The sequence below is a fragment of the Desmodus rotundus genome, chromosome 11 (genome assembly GCF_022682495.2).
Source record: "Desmodus rotundus isolate HL8 chromosome 11, HLdesRot8A.1, whole genome shotgun sequence".
NCBI classification, from domain to species: Eukaryota; Metazoa; Chordata; class Mammalia; order Chiroptera; family Phyllostomidae; genus Desmodus; species Desmodus rotundus.
Window position 1 is genome coordinate 34,918,852 of NC_071397.1, and position 7,318 is coordinate 34,926,169.

The following is a 7,318-nucleotide window of genomic DNA, read 5'->3' on the forward strand; positions in this document are numbered from 1 at the left end:
AATCAAATTAGAGTATTTTTAGCCATAATTTTTTCAAATATCCTTTCTTCAAAAATTCTTCAAATACTCTATTTCTTCTACATCTGTGAAAATTATTATGCATATTTTGATATGCTTGGTGGTATCTCACAGGTCTTTCAGAATTTGTTTATTTTACTTCATGTTTTTATCTTTCTATTCCTGGATAATCTCGATTGATTTATTTTCAAGTTCAGTAGTTGTTTCTTTTGCCTGTTCAGATCTACTGTTGAACTTGTATGGTGACATTTTCACTGCAGTTATTGTACTTTTCAACTTCACTGTTTCTATTTGTTTGTATTTTAATAATTTCTATCTCTTTATTGATATTATCTATTTAATGAGACATTATTCTTAAACTTTTCTTTAATTCTTAAAAATTCTTTCCTTTAGCTATTTGAGCATTTTTAAAGTAGCTGATTTAAAGTGTTTGTCTAATAAATTCAACCTGGCTTCCACAAGGACAGTTTTATTGACTCTCTTTCCAGTGAATGAGCCACTTTTTAAGTTTTCTTTGTATATATCATAACATTTTGTTAAAGCCTGGATGTTTTAAATAACATGAAAACTCAGGAAATCAGATTCTCTTTTTCCCAAGGTTTGTTTGTTATTGACATTTCTGAACCATCTATAAAGTTTGTGTTATTTATCATGTCACTAAAGTTTGCCAGAAATTTTCTGAAAACATGGAAACAATATGTTTCCCAATCTTTGCTGATGGTCTCTGTGTATTTTTGAGGTGAACTTCAACAGTCAGCTGAGCAGGTTACAATTCTATTTTAGCCCTTACTTCCTAAATACAGAGAGCCTCGGGTTAGCCAGAGAGGAGTGATGCCATGGTCTGAATGTTTGTGTCCCCCAAATATTTACATAGTGAAATCCTAATCTCCACAGTGATGGGGAGGTGGGGCCTTTTGGGAAGTGATTAGTTCCCTTATAAAAAAAGGCCTGAGAGAGTTCCCTTCCCCCTTCTTCCATGTGAAGACACAGAAATAAGGTACTATAAATGACGAAGTGGGCCTTCGTCAGATACTGAATCTGCCAATGCCATGATCTTGGAATTCCCAGCCTCCAGAACTGTGAGAAATAAATGTTTTTGTTCATAAACCACTCAGTTTGTTTGTTTTTTTTTAATAGTAGCTCAAACAAACTAAAACTAGGGTTTAGGTCCTTTTCAGATTTGTTCTTATCATATACACAGCCCTAAACATGTGAACAGCCCTATGCATTCATTCATCCTTCTAGATCCCTAGGAATATGTCAAATCTCTTTCCAACACCATCTATGGACAGTTCATTTTCCAGATTTTCTTCTAAGTTCTTTTTAGACTATAGTTTGCTGTAGCTGTTAACCACCATATCAAATGGTAAAAATATTTAAAAATTGCATCTGATTGTTTTTGACAGATATTCCCAAGGAAAAGTCTATTCTCACCAAGTAGGTCAACTAAAAACAGCCTTGCTGACAAAAAACATCAGACAAGAAAACAAAGACAATTCTCTGGGGATGGGTCTTTGGGGAAGTTCCAAACCTATTGCATGCTTCCAAATGTTGCCAGGTTACTGGTTTTCACTGTGATTATGAGTTACTGTTTTTTTAAGGTACATATACATATATAATTTCCTATCTTTCTACTTTTGATAAAACACTGCATCAGTGAACAAAAAGAACAATGAGTTATGACATCCCTGGTTACTAGGACAAGGTATAGGACTACTAATGTATTGATGCATCAGTATTTGGAAGTAGCTACAGAAGAAGGAAAATGCAACCTTTCACTTTGAATATTGCTAATTGTTTACTTTTAGATTTGTAATTTGATTCTTTTAACAACCCTATGAAATATAATATATTCCTTCAGATAATGAAATAAAAACTCTAATGGGTTAGCTCAATTCTTGAAAGTAAAACATTTTTTTACTATATGCTAGTCAATATCATTTGACAAAATGACATTTTCCCCTCACAGGATCCTGTGAAATAGGTAGTATTATGATTATTCCCATTTTGCAGATGAAAAAACTGAGGCAGAGAGAGGTTAATAACTTGCCCAAGGTGAAATGGTAGAGCTGATATTTGAATCTTAAGAAGTCTGGATATAAAAACTAAAATTTTACCACTACAGAAATCTGCATGGGAGTATGAGGCCACTTCTTGAGGACCACAAAATATCACATATAAAATGTCAGAGTATTAAACTGTAAAATAAAAATTACATTCCAATCAAATTAGTTTTATGTCGTTATGCTTCTTAATCCTGTGTTAATCAGGTGACGCACTTTACATTGAAATTAAGAAAACACTATTTGCAACCTTTAAAGCCCTGTAAAGCTTTCCACTATCCTGGGATTATTTTTACAAAGGGCATGAGCATGGGTCATTTTCTACAATTGAGAAACACATTTTCAATGCATAAGAGAAAAACTCAGGCATAAAGAGGATAGTGGACTTTCCCAAGTTTGCCTGGGAATTGATCTTCTGGAGAAAAGCTCGGAATAAAACTGAGTTGCTAGTAACTGCTCCACCCAGTTCTTCCCACATATTTTCTGCCATAGTAACTTACTACATAAACATAGTTTAGATGCCCAGCAAATTATTTCCACCAATGAGCTGACTTATAAAAAATGCTGGAATTTTCTCACTGGAAAGAGTACAAGCCAAATTTATGCCACTCATCAATCATCCAAAATTAGGCACAGATTTTCCAAAATAAAAGGATGTATGATTCATTCTCAGTCAACCAGAATGTAGGAGGGAGTACTGCTCTCTTCCTGCTAACTCCATGTCCTAATATAAAGACTACCTCTAAGCCACTTCACTTCTGTTAAATGTTTGGCTTTAAAATTAGAGTTGTATGTTTCTCATTCCCCACACTGATACTTAATATATTTGAAACATCCTATTTTGATCTTTTTCAACCTTTTATTTAAATTATTAAATATTTAAAAATCACCTGAAGTGTTTTTTAAACAATTTTTTAAAAGATTTTATTTATTTATTTTTAGAGAGAGGCAAAAGGAGGGAGAAAAAGAGGGAGAGAAACATCAATGTGTGATTGCCTCTTGCACGCCCCCTACCAGGGACCTGGCCTGCAACCCAGGCATTTGTCCTGACTGGGAATCAAACCAGTGTCCCTTTGGTTCACAGGCCTGCACTCAGTCCACTGAGCCACACCAGCCAGGGCTCACCTGAAGTTTTGATATATTTTTGATCTATTCAAAAGCCTACCTTTAGAGGCCTCCATCATTAATCTACCAAACTCTGATCTCAATTCCATCTCCATTAAATCCTCAGGTTTTGGGTTAACTAGGTATTAACAACATTATTTATGTGCTGACTTCATCACTGATTTTAATCATATTATGTAAGTTTCTTTAGAGTTTTATTTTGATCCTCTGATGTCTTTATATATAACTTCCTTGAATACAATACCCTTCTAATAATTGTCTACTCAGAAAATCAGTCAGCCTTTGAATTTCAATAGAAAAGTTGCTTCCTCTGTGGATACATTCCTGACTACCCAGCCTCTCTATGCCACTGGACTTTGCTTCCCCCATCATAATTGCACTTATCACATAATATATTTACCATATCTCCCAAACCAGATGAGAATTCCTCTGAGGGAAAGAACTGAAATCCAATCAGCACATACCAATAGGGTCTGATGAAAATGAAGATCCTAATATATACTTTAGAATTAATTCAATGAGTAAAATCAACTTTAAAAAAACTTATCCATTTAGAATAATGGAATTGTTGTCATGTATGACTTTGTAAAAACTCCGAATTGTACAATATTTTATTTAACAAGCAAATACTTTGGTTGGTGTCAAATATGACAAATATTTTAAGATAAAACTAAAAACCTATGATAATTAGCCTTTAATATCTAGGCAAATCAACTTCTAACAAGTCTAAATACACATACATTATAAACTACCAGATCATTCAGGCAAAAGTTGTTATATACCCCAGAGAAGTTGCTGACCTCTAGTGGGAGACACACAGTGATAGATTCCTTCATTTTCTGGGCATGTGGCGTAAACCACTATTCATTTTGCTTGCATTCCAAAACTTTAATGATTGTTAAGTAAGTAATTATCAATTTTTTTCAAGAGGTGTTATTGAGTTTCACAAGGAGAATCATATCTCAACAAAAATGTTCCAAATAAAAGGAATTGTGTTAAAATTATTTTTCATGATTCTATATGGTCTAACACTGTGTTTTGTATTTATAAAATGAGGGAAAAGCAAAATTTTAGATTGAAGCATATTTGACCGCATGAAAGATTTTTTAAGTTTTAGGGTCAGCTACAAATCTATTTTTATGTGTCCAGGTCTTTAGAGAATCAATTCCAGTAAGGGATTAAAAAAAAAAAAAAAGAGGAAAAATAAAGGCAAAATATAAATTAATCTATGGCCATTATTAATTTAAGGCTTGTCAGGTCACTGATGAAGTTGTCCAAGCATTTGAAGGGTTTTAACCTGAAATGTAAAACTATGTTGTTCTGTAATAAAGTGTCATTCCATATGAAATTTATTTGCTCATTGGGGGTATCTGGATATTGCTGTTAAGGTACTAAGAGAAGAATAAACATACTTAAAGCTGCATGGAAGAGATAATTGACTCACTGAGGTGAATATTTTAATTCACAGAAGAGATTTTTCATCTATTCACTAAATAAACAATTTAGTTACAATGTCTTCTTCTTTACATGTTTTTTTTTTCAGTAGTGTGGTTATCAGCACATAAAAAATAGTATTATCACATTCTATTTCTTTATAGTGTATATTCAAAATAACCCATCAAAATACCTCTGAGCATATTTTAAAAGGAAAAATTCAACTACACAGGAAGAAAGAGCTTAGATTTTTCTTCCTTGGGAAGAGTGGAAGCTTAAGTAATATGGTTTTGAAATTACATAACATCAGCCATATTTCTTAGTACCTACTTTGGGTTGGGTATTTAGCATACTTTTTAGCTTCTCCCCATATTTATTGAGTCCTTATCACATTTCTATTTTAACTTGTAATTAGAATTAGAATTTTTATGTTTATATTATATATGTATCTGCAAGCTGTTGCAAAAGGTATATTTTATTAAGTCAAATGAATAAATAAAATGTGATTCTTACTTTTGCTGCCTCTCCTGAATTTATTTACTGCAATCACATCTATTGTTACTACTAATATTAAAAATAATAATGTCTTTCTCCTGGAAAGCAATGATAATGTGAATGCTGTATCGTATTTTCAAGAATCCAGAAACATAATGGAAATAATGAATAATTCAAATATAATTTTGATAGGTAGTTCCCAAAACCTAAAAGCTCTTTAGAAATAAGAATGAGTTATACGTCAATTTAGAAATGATCATTGTCAATTTTTCCTTATTCTCCAGAATTTTTTAATATAAACCCAAATCCTTTTTTGTTGTTTGTTTGGTTGCTGTTACAGATGAAGACATAGATCTTCACATAAGGAGTATGACCATTCTGCACGACATTTGATACTCATTGCATATTATTGAACTCTGTTCAAATCCTACCTTTTCTCCATGGAATCTTTTCACTTTAAAAACTCATTTTTTTATTAATGAAGGAGAACTTCCCCAATCTGGCAAAAGAAATAGACTTCCAGGAACCCTGGGAAGCTCAGAGAGTCTCAAAGAAGTTGAACCCAAGGAGGAACACACCAAGGCACATCATAATTACATTACCCAAGATTAAAGATAAGGAGAGAATCTTAAAAGCAGCAAGAGAAAAGGAGACAGTTACCTACAAAGGGGTTCTCACATGACTCTCAGCTGATTTCTTAAAAGAGACCTTACAGGCAAGAGGGGCTGGAAAGAAGTATTCCAAGTCTTAAAAGGCAAGGACCTATACCCAAGATTAGTCTATCCAGCAAAGCTATCATTTAGAATGGAAGGGCAGAAAAAATGCTTCCCAGATAAGGTCAAGTTAAAGGAGTTCATCATCACCAAGCCCTTATTATATGAAATATTAAAGAGACTTATCTAAGGAAAAGAAGATAAAAAACTATGAACAGTAAAATGACCACAAACTCACAACTATCAACAACGGAACCTAAAAAAACAAAAACAAACTAAGCAAACAAGTAGAATGGGAACATAATCACAGAAATGGAGATCACATGGAGGGTTATCAGTGGTGGGGGAAGGGGGAGAGTAGGGGAAAGGTACAAGGAATAAGAAGCATAAATGGTAGGTAGAAAATAGGGGGAAGTTAAGAATAGTATAGGAAATGTAGAAGCCAAAGAACTTATTTGTACAACCCATGGACATGATCTAAGGGGAGGCAGGAATGGGGGTGAGAGGGGGGATGCCAAGCAGAGAGGAATAAAGGGGGGGGGGAATGGGACAATGTAATAGCATAATCATAAAATATATTTTAAAAAAGTGAAAAAGAACCCTCACTATTTATTTATATAACTCTAGCTGTTTATGTTACATTAGTAATAGCCCATATATGCTTATATACATATGCTTACATACTGCAGATTTTATTAAAACTTGGAGCAAAGGTTAGAGGAGTTTTCTTCTGATATTTATGTCTTAACATAGCTCCATTAATTTATTTATATTTTTATAATTTCTTAATATAGAGCTATAGCTTCTTTCTAAACAATTAGAACATTTTTATGACTTTAATTATTTTTTGTTCTTCCTCTGCCTCACCTAGAAGGCAGAGATAATGCCTAACTTTTCCTTCATAATTAAGTCATTCCCTAACCCTACCTGGAAACTGATTACTCTCAGATGTCCACATGGAGATATTTATCTGACTCTACAGGAGAGTTTACATATGTAGAAAAGCTTCACTTCTATTGCATCAGAAATGGTGCCTTTCTGGCAGATGGGGGTGGTGATTAGTGGAACCATTGAACTAGTTGGTGACAAACATTGAGCTGGGAAAGGGGCCCTAAGATAAAGGTTCAGGTGCCTTGAGTGGGACAACAGCTGAAGGGGAGAGGAGTAATGACAACTGATTTAATTTCAGTGTCAGTCATTATTTTTGTAGCTGCCCTCAAAACTGTGAATGTGTAAAATAATCCATACTTATCAAATCCATATTCAAAACCATATAAAATCAGTTATATCTATCCTCCCTCACAATTCAAATGTTTCTGTAATGTAAATACTAGTTTTTACTTTCATGTGAATAAAAATAATCTTAGTAGCATTTCACAGCACAGTAAGCTGCATTGAATAGTATGTTCTGTCTTAATTTCCATCTTTAAATGTTAAAATTATCAATTTTTGTGAATCCTATAGTGACAT